Consider the following 15253-nt stretch of genomic DNA (forward strand, 5'->3'; position numbering starts at 1 on the left):
ACCACTGGTGCTGATGACTGGGGGATATGGGGGTTGTTGTCCAACAACATCTGGATACCCATGGTTGGGAGCCACTGCAGTCTAGTCTCTGCTCCTCTGCCTGTTCATTCCTTGCATGGCCCACCATTTGCCTACATGTTGGGTCTATGCTCAACCATGGTCCACACAATCCCAACCGTCATGCATGAAGTGGTGCTTATTGTGGTCACTTCGAGAGCTTGCTAGTCACAGGGAGAGGGGGGAGGTCCTATCCTGATGGACTGGCCTTTCACTACATCATCAGTTATCACTGTGGGGTCCTTTCCCCTTAAGCAGGGATGCAGAACGCAGTGAAGCCTGCTGGCTCTGATGTCAGTGGGGTGGTGAATCCACTCCGGGTTTTAGTCAGAACCAGTCAGAACTCTAAAGGAGCTATCCAAGGTAAAGCACCTTGGATAGCTCCTGTAGAGTTCTGACTGAAGCCTGGAGCGGATTCACCGCCCCACTGACATGAGACCCACCAGCCTCAACTAGCAGAACTAGCAGAACCTCTTTCAGCCCAAGGTCCAAATTCCATTCTGGAGAAGCTTTCAGGTGGGTGGAGCTGTGGTGGGTGGAGCTGAAGGCAAAAGGGTTGGGGCCAATGATCCCAGCATATTTTAGTTTAAAGCTCCTGTTGCAAGTAACTAAGCCTTAAGAGAGCCATCTCCGCCTTTTGAAATAGGGGGGAAACTGCACAAAAGACGGGGAAACACCACACGAGTGTGGGGGTTGGGGGAAAGGGGTTGGGGCCGGGGGAAGCAGCTGTGGCCATCTGGGGTACCAAACTGGGAACACAGGCCTGAGGTTTTGCAGCCCTGCCCTTGAGGCTTTGTAGTGGTGCAGAGGGAAGGAGAACTTCAAGTGAGTAAAGTCAGGTGGCCTTGGTTGAAATAGTAGAGCTGTGCACAAATAGTCTCAAAATTTTCCAGCCTACTCGTGGGGAGAGAAATTTGGGGGGACAATTTCACTGAATTTCTCCTAGGGGAGGAGAAGTTCTCCAACCGTTTCTCACAGACAGGGCTCACTCTTGGCAGGGGTTGTAGCACAGCTTTCTTTCTTTCCTAACCGTTTTTGGTTTGCTGCACTGCTCTTGCAAGTCACAACAGCATCAACTGTGTTGAGGCTTCCACTCTTCTGAGGCAGAATTTTGAATTCCTTTCAGTGGTATTTTTGAGCTTACTGCAAGGTAGCCGAGGGTGCTGTGTGTGTTTTCTCTCTCTACTACACATCCTTCCACTGCTCTGCAGCCTCCCAGGCCACCTGCACTTTCTGAACTGAAAAAGCCCCATGGGAGGAATTGCCTCATGACATCTTCCTCATGATGGCTTTAATCGAAGTGCGGGAAGCTGAGGAGGTTACAGGAGGCTGCCACAGAGATTACTGTACAATGACAGACAGGACACTCATGTGCACTCCTCAGCCACCTCACAAGTAAGGCAAGCCCAAGAACCCCAAACCCAACCCATGAGAATTTATCCGTAATTTCTCCTCCTTTGAATTCCTTTTTGAAAGCAATTTCATTTCCATCAAATTGAATGAGAATGGTTGAAAAAAATGTGGGAGAAATTTTCAGCACAGCACTTTAAAACAGTATTCTCAACGTCAGGTGAAGGAAATGTAATCAGCAGGGAGGAAAGGACAGGCTTGGCTTTGGGAGTTGTGTAACAAAAGGGAGGAAACAATAAGAGGAGTGCTGCTAGGACATACTGGAACCTTTTGACAGCAGAGATTGTCATGACAAGGGCCAATGGTCAGGTCTGGCGGGATGAGGCAGATTGTAACCAAGTAGGGGATTGGACAGGGACCAAAGAACCAGAGAATGTTCTGGATATTTATAGGGCAAGGTAAAAGCTCACTGGCCTCTTATATGGCCTGACAAACTGCTGATCCAGTCTGGGTCTCACAGATTACAGACCATAGTACCTTCTTCTGACCAGCTGCATTGGTGGTGCCCAAGAGCAACGGATCATTATCTGCTCTGGTTTGAAGCCCAAGGTATATAGAGGAAAGGTTACAGTGAGAGGTGTGGTGGGATGGAGGTTCAAGCCTTCCTACAAGTCAAATCCCCTGGCCAGCCACCTCTTGCGAATATAGCCCTACATAAAAATCCAGTTCTTATGATCTGGTAAGGCTCATCATTATGACCAAGAAGTGACTGCAGATAAACCTTGTTTGGCTTTGTTTTTTTGATGACGTTTCTTCTGGGGGAAAGTGTCTACAAGGACACCCTCTGATTCAGCAGAATTTTTTTTATCCTCTGTTTTTGCAGACATAACAACAGACTTCAGGGACAAACAACACTGAGTGGAGATTCACATTCTAGGAAGCTCTGAAAGCAACAGTTTTTCCGTAATGAGGCAAAGGGAAGTACCTTCTGAGATATCGGCAGTACACATTTTGCAGGAAGCTCTAAAAGCCATTAATCTGCAAAGGTGACAGAGATTTATTTGCATTAGTGCAGCTGGGGATAGAATGACTACAACATGATCTGGGTAAGCAACAAAACAGTGGCTTTCATACGGTGTGTGCCTGCATTGGGGAATGTTGGGGTACCTTTGAAGCTGATTGGGGGTTCCTCAATGGAAAGAGTACAAACAGACAGGTTTCCTCATTAGTGCAGCTGGGTAATTTTAGACCTAAGACTTAATGGTCTTACAGGGGGCCCCTTTAGATGGCTATGTGTATTACTTCAGTTGCGAAGCACACAACTAACATTTCTCTTCCCCACCCCAAAACTGCCGTTCCACTTTTTACAACTGTTTCTACATTCCTGATAAGTTGGAGCAAAAAACCCAAACCCCATCATGCTGATGGAGGAAGACTATTACTAGCATTTGTCTTTGAAGACAAAGCAGCACCTACAGTCTTTTTGTAGATTTGGGTTTGTAGTATCTTGTTTTGCAGTGAGAGAGACTTTAGATTGGCCATCTCCTTAAAGCAAAGGGTCCTGATTCCTACTAGGACCACAGTGCTGGGGGAACTACTATAATTTAAATAGAAATGCAATGCATCTCACCATTGTGGGGAAGATGTTGTCCTGTGAGTCTGTTCAGTTTGCTGCTCAGGGACTCTTCAAGGCAACTTCAAATGCCTCTGTTCTCCCTTCTTATGGTTCTCTATCTTTAGATCAGACTTGGACTGAGAAGCCCTTCAAACAGAGGACCGTCTGCTGTATAGTAGGTCACATGGCCACCCTACTTTGGGATCACTATGTTAGGCTGTATAGAAAGAGGCTAGAAAGGAAACGTGCTCTGGGTTTGCTGAAGTGTAACCGAGAGAGCCGGATGGATTTTGATTTTTTTTTTTAAGATGTGCTGCTTACTGGTGATGATGCATGAAAAGGATTTTTAAACAAAAGACATGGTGCCATTTTATTTCTGTAGGACTGGAAGTTATAAAGCATAATAGTATAGGTTCACATATCACATTTGATCTGGAGTTAATAGAGACATGAAATATGGGCCAATTTTTATAGGATGCCTTGCATTTTAAAGAATCATGTGATTGAATAACCTCTTTATGTATAGCAGGACCATCTCACTTTTTTCCTAAGCCTACATTTCCCTGGGGCAAAAAACATGGACAAATCTGGCAAGCATTTCCATAGTTTACAGTGCAATTCTATACCCACCAACCTGGACATAAGCCCCCTTGGACTCAATAGAACTTACGTCTGAGTAGACTTGTATGGGATTACACTGTTAGTCCTTGAAGTTGAGCAGAGAAAGTGTAAGCTGTTGAAAAGAACCATCTCCTCAGCAGTGGCCAGCAACAGCCCCGGTTATCATGCTCCCTAGATGGAGACATGCAAGTAACTGTGAGACCCAGAGCACAGGGGAAAGCAGAAAAGGATTAGTTATGAAATGCTATAAAGAAGAAGAAATATTGATTGGGTCTGTGGGTTGGTGATGAGGCACAGTTTTATACACCCACTGGCTGTTCATATGTAACAACAACCCAGATAATGGTTTGAGTATGGTTTGAATGTGGGTTGCTGTAGAATTGTAGGTGGTTGTGGAATCATGGGTTCTCGTTACATGTGAACCCTGCACTATGGTTTAACTATAGGTTGTTAACCACAAACAACCCAGGAAGAGAACTCATGGTTTGTTGTTGGGTTGTGAACTCTGACTGGGTTCTCACAATATGCTAACCTGCACTCGGTGGTTGAGCGTGGGTTGTTGTTGAACCATGGGTTGTTTGTTGAACCGTGGGGTTAGTGTATTTTCTGAACCCAAGTCATCCTCCACAGAGTGACTTGTTAACCATGTAGTGTGGCTTATTTTTCTCAGACAAGCCTCCTTGAGAACCCATGGTTTGTTGGTGGGTTGTTCAGGGTGGGTAGGAAGCCACACTGCATGGTTAACAAACCACCCTGCAGAAAATGTCCTGGGTTCAGATAACACTCTAACCCACAGTTCAACAAACAACCTGGAGTTCAACACCAACCCAGACTCAACAACTTGAGTGTGGGTTAGCATGTTGTGTGAACAGCCTCTCTGGGTTGTTCGTGGTTAACAGCCCATGGTTAAACCGTAGTGCAGGGTTTGCAACTAACGACACCCACAATTCAACAACCACCCATACTCGACCCATATTCTGAGTTGTTACATACAAACCAGGTCAATGCTACCTTTATTAGTGTAAAACAACCTAGATTTTGTAGTGAGGTGTCTTTGGAAGTGGAATACAGTGGCCACTTACTCATGAAAGAGGAAATGCATCACCAAACAAGAGGACAAAGAGGATGCAGATTTGCATAAAATCTGCATGTGCTAATTTACATATATAAATGCAAATTTGGAAATAATGGCTATAATTTCAATAGAAATGCAGTACAGCTCACCACTGTAGGGAAGACTGACCAGGTGACCTGTGTGTGCCTGCTCAGTCTGCTACCCAGGGCAGCTCTAAGGCCCCTGCTCCCTTGTCTTATGGTTGTATATCTTTAAACCGGACTTCAATTAGGCAGCCCTTCAAAGAGAGGACACCGTCAAATGGAGGACTGTCCTCTGACAGCTCTTAAAATAGAGGACTGTCCTTTTTAAATTCAGACGGTCAAGGGTTGGGAGATGAGGTGTCATTTAAGCTGATGTTCATTTCCAGTAGATTAAAGTGGAATCAAATGATCAAGGACACTTACAGATAAGCTTGTAGATTACGAGCTTCTGGAGGAGAACACCAGTCACCCACATACCACACTTTAAGCCATACCACCTATTTTGGTTGCTGCTAATCCACAGGGCGCTACATAGAAGGGCTGCTGCTAGTCCAAAGCCCATGCAACAGGAGACAATGCTTCTGTTGTGCCGAGATCACGATAGCTTTTATAAACACTTGCATCGCGGCCCCTTTTGAATGAGGCAGTTCCTGTTATACTGTCTGTTTTCTGCCTACTGTCACTCATCAGAGCAACATGTGGAAGCATCCAAATAAATATAGACGAGGACTGTGGAATCAAGTTTTATAAGATCCTGAAGGGTTTCTAGACTTACAGTTCTCCAAGTACAAGTCAAGCATCCCTCCATCCCCACCCCCCAAAACCGCACAGGATGTTGCTAGCAGAGGTGCTTCATCTTCCATCATCTTGATCTTCCTTGTGGCCTGAGTGAGTGACCTGAGAACACCTGAAACTGCAGCACTGTAATTGCTAAGCAGGTATGGATTGGATCCATCCTTCGGATGGGTGACTGTTGGGGTGGGGGCAGGATGAGCAGGATGTAAATATAATAAATGTGGTTCTGAAGTGTCTGGGCTTACAGTTCCTTTAAGAGAAATGGCCAGTTAAAATGTACATTGCATCTGTCCAAAGATAGATTCCAAAAATGCAACATCTCTCATCACAGTGCTGCAATGACTGGGAAAGATCTCCTCTTGCTTAAAATTTCCAGAGGGGTTATAGTTATGGTGTTCTTAAAGGAACACACACCCTTGTCCTGTTTGGCATATGGTCACTGTATGTAGGCATTTCCATAGGGATGTACGAAAGTTCCGCCATGGATCTCGGGGAGGCCGAATGCCAGCGCATTCGGCCCCTCGAAATCGGTGGCGAAACGGCCCACCACCTCCCCGCCACCCCCCCGGGATGGGACTTACCTGGGGCGGATCTTCCTGGCGGCGGCAGTGGCAGCTCCAGCGGCCATTTCCAGGTTTTAAAAAACAAACAAACAAAAAAACGTGATAGGCTACGTAAAGATTACGTAAATCTTAAAAAACACCGTGATAGGCTACGTAAATGTTTACGTAGCCTATACGACAGCGAAAATAAGGGGAACGCAAATAGCGTAGACGCGACTACAATGTTTACGTAGACTAAGACGTGCCAAAATAAGGAACGCAATTGGCGGCGCCCATGGGCGCCGCCATTTGCATACGCGTTTTTTTTTTTAATCAGCCGTGATAGGCTATGTAAACATTTACGTAGCCTATCACGGCTGACTGCAGGGACGCAAATGGTGGCGGCTACGGCTGCCGCCATTTGCGTCCCTGCTAGCCAGCGGCCGGATGTCCGGCTGCTGGCGGAGATGGCCGGCGGCTCCGCAGAATCGCTGTGGAGCACAGCTGGCTGTCCAGGATTCTGGGGGGGGAGGAACGGAGTGCCTCCCCCCCGGCGATGATTCCGGGGGGAGGGACAGAACGCCTCCCCCCGCACCATCAGCATAATTCCCGAAAGGTAAGTGATTTTTGTCGTCGTATGAGTCTATTGCAACAAAACCAGCAACGTGTTCTGTGGCACATTAAAGATGAACACCTTTATTCTGGCATACACTTCTGCTTTCGAACTGTGGTGCTGGAGAAGACTTTTACGAGTCCCCTGGACTGCAAGGAGGTCAAATCAGTCCATCCTAAAGGAAATCAACCCTGACTGCTCATTGGAAGGACAGATAATGAAGCTGAAGCTCCAATATTTTGGCCACCTAATGCGAAGAGAAAACTCCCTGGAAAAGACCCTGATGCTGGGAAAGACTGAAGGCAAAAGGAGAAGGGGACGGCAGAGGATGAGATGGCTAGATAGCATCACCGATGCAATGAATATGAACTTGAGCACGCTCCGGGAGAGAGCGCAGGACAGGAAGGCCTGGTGTGCTATGGTCCATGGGGTCACGAAGAGTCGGACACGACTGAACGACTGAACAACAACACTTCTGTGGACTATAAACCACTTCATCAGATGCATGGAGTATTATGGAGACTACTGCATATAAACCTCAAACTCTCCATAATGCTCTGTGCATCTGATGAAGTGGGCTATAGTCCATGAAAACGTATGCCACAATAAATTTGTTTGTCTTTAAGGTGCCACAAGACTCTTTGCTGTTTGTAGGGAGGCTTACTGTCACAAAGTTTAGGAATTGCTGATCATGGCCAGATCCCTTCCCTAAAACAGACCAAATTCCTCCCCAACCACCCCACCTCCACACACACAATATCCACCAGAGCAGGAACAAGTTGAATCCTCCGTGCCGGAATCTTCCCCCCTTCTTCCCTGTCCCCCCCCCCATCCCACTCTGCCTCATCCATGTCCAAGCCCTCTCCATGGTATACTGTAGTACCTTGTGTTCTGTGCTTGGGATCTCTGTCTAGACACTGCTCAACAATGCACTGAGTTATTTTCTGTCTTTTCAGATGCCTCCTTGTCGGATGGGCCTTGCCTTCATTCGGTAGCTGTTTATTTTTCTTTCTCCTCTTCCCCAAACAGGCTACCTTTGCTCACATATCACTGTTCCCTTGGGTTAACAAGGATGGTTTTATTGGCAATGTATCGTAGCCACACTGTGCTCATCGTGTCAGATTAAGCAAACAGCCGGCTTCGCCTACAGACACTTCCTTCTAGAAACACTTCGGCTTCGTGTCTTCTAGCTGTGGCAGGTTTGCAACACAGAAGACCGACCAATGGACAGACTGATCCTCAAACCATTTAAGGCTGAAGTGTGTGGATTTTCAGCCCTGGTCCTAAGCCCATCATTTCAGTGAATCAAATCCCTGTTGATTTCAGTGGGACTTACACACAATATGTTGTTGTTATTGCTGTTGGTATTTAATATATTTATATACAGCTTACCATATTTTAATATATATATACATTAAAATACTACATTAATACAAACTTTAAAACTAAGTACTCACAATTAGCAAGCAAACTGGGCAGCATAATCACCAGGGAAAGTCTGGGCAAAGAGAAGGGTCTTTCATTGGTGCCTAAAGCACACTGCAGGTGGCACCTCCCCATACGAAGGGGAAGGGCATCCCATAAGGTGAGCTCCACCACAGAGAAAACCTGCTTCTGGGTTGCCGCAAGATGACAATCTGCAGGTCATGCTACAGGTCAATCAAGGTCTGCTGCTTGAATGCTAGAATCTCCCAGCCGTCTGAAAAATCCAGATTCTTTGTTTAAGTCATTTAAGGTGCAATCCTATGCACGTTTAGACAGAAAAAGTCTGACAACTCCCAGCATTCCCCAGCCAGCCATTCTGGCTGGGGAATGCTGGGAGATGTAGGACTTTTTTTGTCTAAACGTGCATAGGATTGCACCCTAAATCAGTCTACTTGAATTGCAACTTGCATTGACTACAATGCTCATTCAATTTCTCTCCCAAAATTTTCCTTTCAGGGCTGAGAAAAATATAAAGAAAGCACCTGCAGAGTCCACATCAGAAGTCAGCATGGTTCAACAACAACCCACGCTCAACCACCGAGTGTGGGTTAGTGTGTTGTGCAAACTCAGTCCTTGTCTGTTCAATGGTTCCCCAATCCCACATGGCCAACACACATACCGTTTGACTGCTCAAAGAGTCCGTGTTGCAAGCATGCATCCGCTCAGCCTCCCTTCTCTGTGAATTCACACAAATGCCAAAACAGTGTTCATATGACACTCACACGGGGTTTCATAATGCTCATTATGTGCACAAGCCACAGGCCCCTGTGCTCTCACCTACCCTGAGTAAGGGCAGCTTTAAAAAAATTAAAACAATTTTTGAAGGACATAAGCTACCTTTAATGCAGGCCAAATAATGCTGCTTGACTTGGCTTCCTCAGTTTGCCTTACTACAGCTGGCTCTGTAAATACTCTTTTTTAAAATATATTTTTTTACCCAGAGGAGGATTTATGGGCATACCTACTTTACTCACATAAAATTCTTTCAGACTGAACCATATAAGTAACCCAGTTTCCAGAAACATAAAGTAAGAAAAGGGGAGAAGAGAAGCTTCTGCCAAAAGCCAGAACTTGAAGACTTAAGACCTCAGCGTCCCTACATTTGCATCGTAGAATTGGAAGGGACCTTGAAGATCATCTAATCCAACTTCCCCCAACCCAGCATCCTCCAGATGTGTTGGACTACAACTCCCATCATCCCCAGACACCATGGCCCATTGTCGTGCTGGCCAGGGATAATGGGAGTTGTAACCAACACATCTGGAGCACACCAGGTTGGGGACGGCTGCCCTACTGTAATGATGCCTAAGTTCAGTGGAGGGTCAGTGAATCTGCTCTGGGTTTCAGTCAGAACTATAAAGAAGCTATCCAAAGTGCTGAACCCTGCCCCAAAATAGGTTCAGCACCTTGAATAGCTCCTTTAGAGTTCTGACTGAAACCCAGAGTGGATTTAGTGCCTCACTGAAATAAGATCCCCCAGCCCCCACTGCCTAAGTTCATGTAACTGAAATAATAAATGTATACTCTTCCCTTGCCTACCTCCTCCCTTGCCTACCTCTTCCTCCATCTTCTTGTCCTTCCTATGTTATTTTCCTGCTGACAAGTTTTAGATTGTAAGCTCATAGGGGCAGGGACCTGTCCTCTTATAGTTTGTAAAACACCATGCACACTGATGGTGTTCCTTACTTATTTATGCCTGGAACAGGATCTACAATGCAGGATGCAACTATAGCATACCTGGCAGGTGGCCCTCCAGCATCTGCTTAAATGCTTCTGGGGAAGGAGAGCCCAGCACCTTGTGAGGCACTATTGATTAACTCTTATTTGGATGGTAATGCCCTTGACCACCCTCTCAGCCTAACCAGTGACTTATGAGAGCCTAGGCCCTAGCAAAAAGGACACATGAACACTAAGGGTAGAAGATCTCTCTTTCTCCCATATGGACTACTGAAAAATGACTGTACCATTTCGACCTAGTTTTAAGGCAGAAATGTAACAAATAAATAAGCTGGGCATTATCCTGTCAGCCCAAGAAGCTGCCAGTGAGGGCAGTGATCTCCAGTGTTAGGTTCCAGTTCAGAATGTATGAGCATCATGAGAAAACAGGCGCTGCACCTATCAAAGATGAAGAATTGGTGAGTATACCATAGCCCCATGCAGGCAACTAATATGCATGGACCGCTGGTCCTGTCCCTGACCTCCATGTGTTGATTGGCTTTTCTGTACAGAACATGTGCACATATAAGTTGTGTGCATATAGGTTCTGTATGCATAATGTGCAGCTTGCAAAACAGAATACATATGTATGTGTGCAGGCTCAGTACAGAAGAGATGAGCTGATCAATACATGATCATGGTCAGTGGCTTGTAATTTCCCACACACATAGGCTTGGTTCACACACAATGCTAAACCATAATTTAACATTATGTGCATGAGCTACAGGCCCCTGTGCTCCCACCTCTCTTGTGCTACAGCCGTGAAAATATTAGAAGGTTTTAGTTCCATTTTTCAACTAACCACAGTTTCTCATTGTGTCTGAACCAGGAACTGTGGTTAGTGTTAACTATGGTTTATTGAAACAACCCAAGATCAGTAACTGCAATTTGAAGTTGACTTGTTTCAATAAACCATAATTAACACTACCCACAGTTCCTCCAGGCTTGGACATAACAGCAAACTGTAGTTAGTTCAAAAGAGAATTGAAAGCTTACAGTCTGCTCTGCACAGCCACACCAGAGAAGGAGGGGAGCGCATGAGCCCAAAGCCCATGACCACATGCAAACACAGTCATTGATCATCTCTATATTCAGTCACCTGCACTGGACTAGAATTCCTGTCTATCATAGTTTCCCTAGTGCAATAGATCCACTGGAGCACAGAGGTAGGTGTTCCCTTTGGAACAGCCTTTCTGTGCCTTGGGCTCTTAGATGATGTGTTGTCTATTGCACTGGGGAAACTATGTTAGACAGGGATAGACATGGACCATGTACTGTGGTCCTGCAGGGGCTCAAGGAATCTCTTTTGGCTGCTTGCTTGGCACTACAGACCAGGGTCAGGACTGACTCCCATCACCCCCAGCCAGCATGTCCCATGATCTGGGTGATGGGAGGTGTAGTCCCAACAACATCAGGGTTGGGAAAGACTGCTTTAGGGCATTTCATTGGCTGAGAAGACACACCAGGGACAGAGCTTAAGGCTACTAAAGAGGCAACACCGAGCAGTAAAGAAGGTAAATACACTCAAAGCACAGGTACTGCTCCACCCCAAGGCCAGACCTCTTTCAGGGATTAGGACCGCTTGTGGTTGCTTGAGTCATGTGTTTACCTAGTTATCATCACTGCACTGGCCAAGGATAAACAAATCCATGCAGGCTTCATTTACAGGACGGGCCAGAAAGGCAGGTCATTCATTCCAAACAGGCCAAGGAGAGTGGGATTGCCTTGATGCTGCGGCATGTGTCTTACAGGGGTATCGTCATCGTCACGGAACGTCCACAAGATATAGCAAGCTGGACGTCGGTGCACATATGCATTCCTCTTGATGATCGAAGGGGTCTAAAAACTAGAGAATGTGTTTCAGCTCCTCTCTCTCAAATCCTGGGATGTGGAGAGCCAAAATGCATGTTTCACTGCAGCCATAGGAAGCAGCAACAGCAGCCCAGGGGCATCTGGAACATAGAAACACAGGAAGCTGCCTTAGGCTGAGATGGACCACTGGTCCATCTAGCCCAGTACTGTCAACACTGACTGACAGCCTCTCCAGGGTTTCAGGGAAAATTCTTTCCTGACCCTACCTGGGGATGCCAGGGATTGAACTGGGGACCTCCTGTATGCAAAGCAGGTGTTCTACCACTGAGCTATGGTCCCTCGCAGACAGGCACCTGCTCCAGATGTAGCACAGATCCATACAAGGTTGAACTATTTCCCTCTATGGTTCAGTGAATCTATTGCACTGGGGAAACTATGTTAGACAGGAATAGACATGGACCATGTACTGTGGTCCTGCAGGGGCTCAAGAAACCTCTTTTGGCTGCTTGCTGGGCACGACAGACCAGGATCAGGATCACCCAGCTGACACGCCACAATACATGGCTGGTGGGATGTGTTGCTTTTGGGGAAGGTGCATTGTTCAGTGGCAGAGCACATACTTTGCATACAAAGGTTTATTTCCTGGCAGCATTGCCAGGTAGGGCTGGAAAAAATCAAGGTCTTTTTTACATTTTATGGCTGGTTTTATATATTTTATTCCTGTTCTCTTGTGTTTTGTATTTATTCTTTTAGTTTTTGTAATTCGCCCAGACAACATTTGTAAGTGGGTGGATTAAATCTATAATTTATAATAACAAAAGAGGATGTGTATCTGTCCATCTGTCAGTGCCATAGCACCAAGAATGTGAAATCTAGACTCCTGAAACTTGGCATGCATAGAAAGGGGTCCCTTAGAGTGTGCACCTCAGAGATATTTTGTTTTTAAATTGCACTGATCAAATTTAATTTAAATCTGTCCATATGGTTGAAGCCTGCAGTAACATCTTCAGCCACAAGTGGCAGACTTCCCTAAGCAATGCATAGCTTTGCAGTCCTGTAGGGATGTCAGATAAATCCAGCTGGGGGGGGGGGTGGAGCTTGATGAGCTTTCATTGGCTTGGCTCCCTGGACCTTGGCTTGTGTTCCACTGGCTGGCCCAACTCAGTCTGCAGCGAGTCAGGCCAGTTAGCAGATTTTCTGTATTTTTTTTATTTGTGCAAATAGCAGGCACAATTTGCGTAATTTGTGGCTGAAATCTGCACAAATTACACAAATTGCAGCTACAATTTGTGCAAGTCTCTATTTGTCCCCCCTCCCCCCCAAAAAAACCACAGAAAAAGTTTCCAGATTTTGGGAAAAGCCCATGGCTCAGCCTGCAAGTGCAAGCCAAGTTGGGTGCTCTGTGGAACTCTGGCGATCCCAAAAATGACTGGACTGCCTAGCACCTGACATCCCTACAGTCCATACAGTTTGGTATCAGGGGAGATTAGTTGACGAAGGGACAGAATTCTATGCCTTTGCCCACTGCTGTGGGGCATTTCCCCTCAGGTGAATGGAGTGGACAGACCCCTCCCTCAGGGGGCTATTGGGGTGCACCATGGTAGGGGCCTTCTTCCATGAAAACTAAATGGATCAGTACAACCAGAGATATGTCGGTATACCATCGGAAGATGGGACTCCCAGATCGGAAGATGGTCAAAATGCTACTGGGGAGGAACAGAGGATAACTTCAACTAGCCCCAGATGTGATGACGCAGCTAGCTCAAAGCCAAAAGGACGGCTGGCAGCCGATGGTGCTGGTGGTGAACGACGAATCCGATGTTCTAAAGATCAACACACCATAGGAACCTGGAATGTAAGATCTATGAGCCAGGGCAAATTGGATATGGTTACTGGGGAGATGTCAAGATTAAATATAGACATTTTGGGTGTCAGTGAAATGAAATGGACTAGAATGGGCCACTTCACATCAAATGACCACCAGATCTACTACTGTGGACAAGAGGACCACAGAAGAAATGGAGTAGCCTTCATAATTAATAATAAACTAAAGTGGCTAAAACAGTGCTTGGATACAATCCAAAACATGACAGAATGATCTCAATTCGAATTCAGGGTAAACCATTTAACATCACAGTGATCCAAATATACACCCCAACCACAGATGCTGAAGAAGCAGAAGTAGATCAGTTCTATGAGGATCTGCAGCACCTACTGGATAGTACGCCAAAAAAAGATGTTATTTTCATTACAGGAGACTGGAATGCTAAGGTGGGTAGTCAAATGACACCTGGAATTACAGGCAAGCATGGTCTGGGAGAACAAAATGAAGCAGGGCATAGGCTGATAGAATTTTGCCAAGACAACTCACTGTGCATAACAAACACTCTCTTCCAACAACCTAAGAGACGACTTTATACATGGACTTCACCAGACAGTCGACACCGAAATCAGTTTGACTACATCCTTTGTAACCAAAGGTGGCAGACATCTATGCACTCAGTAAAAACAAGACCTGGAGCTGATTGTAGTTCAGATCATGAACTTCTTATTGCACAATTTAGAATCAGACTACAGAGGATAGGGAAGACCCACAGATCAGTTAGATATGAGCTCACGAATATTCCTCATGAATATGCAGTGGAGGTGAAGAATAGATTTAAGGGACTAGATTTAGTAGATAGGGTATGGACAGAAGTTTGCAACATTGTTCAGGAGGCGGCAACAAAAAACGTCCCAAAGAAAAAGAAAACCAAGAAGGCAAGATGGCTGTCTGCTGAGACACTGGAAGCAGACCAAGAAAGAAGGAAAGCAAAAGGCAACAGTGATAGGGGGAGATATGCCCAATTAAATGCAAAATTCCAGAGGTTAGCCAGAAGACATAAGGAATTATTTTTAAAAAAGCAATGTGCGGAAGCAGAAGATGATAATAGAATAGGAAGGACAAGAGACCTCTTCCAGAAAATTAGAAACATCGGAGGTAAATTCCAGGCAAAAATGGGTGTGATCAAAAACAAAGATGGCAAGGACCTAACAGAAGCAGAAGAGATCAAGAAAAGGTGGCAAGAATATACGGAAGATCTGTATAGGAAGGATAATAATATCGGGGATAGATTTGATGGTGTGGTCAGTGAGGTAGAGCCAGACATCCTGAAGAGTGAGGTTGAATGGGCCTTAAGAAGCTCTGCTAATAACAAGGCAGCAGGAGATGACGGTATCTCAGCTGAACTGTTTAAAATCTTGCAAGATGATGCTGTCAAGGTGATGCATGCCATATGCCAGCAAATTTGGAAAACACAAGAATGGCCAACAGATTGGAAAAAATCAACCTATATCCCCATACCAAAAAAGGGAAGCACCAAAGAATGTTCAAACTATCGAACAGTGGCACTTATTTCACATGCCAGTAAGGTAATGCTCAAGATCTTGCAAGGTAGGCTCCAGCAATTCATGGAACGAGAATTGCCAGATGTACAAGCTGGGTTTCGAAAAGGCAGAGGAACTAGAGACCAAATTGCTAATATCTGCTGGATAATGGAGAAAGCCAGG

General features: G+C 45.6%; 1 protein-coding gene across 5 annotated transcripts in view; it reads right to left on the reverse strand.

Annotated features, from left to right (window-relative positions):
- Window positions 1-8573: 8573 nt before the first annotated feature.
- Window positions 8574-15253, reverse strand: part of LOC146348837 (uncharacterized) — a 30910-nt gene continuing 24230 nt past the window's right edge. For 4 of the 5 annotated variants that reach the window (XR_014790723.1, XR_014790722.1, XR_014790724.1 and 1 more), the window contains one exon: window positions 8574-13552. The gene's annotated coding sequence lies outside the window, so the exon portion shown is untranslated. The remainder of the gene's footprint in view (window positions 13553-15253) is intronic. The other variant, XR_014790721.1, reaches the window with a different exon arrangement.

This window comes from Heloderma suspectum, chromosome 4 (genome assembly GCF_057233095.1).
Source record: "Heloderma suspectum isolate Gila_16-S chromosome 4, 16-S_ref, whole genome shotgun sequence".
Taxonomy (NCBI): domain Eukaryota; kingdom Metazoa; phylum Chordata; class Lepidosauria; order Squamata; family Helodermatidae; genus Heloderma; species Heloderma suspectum.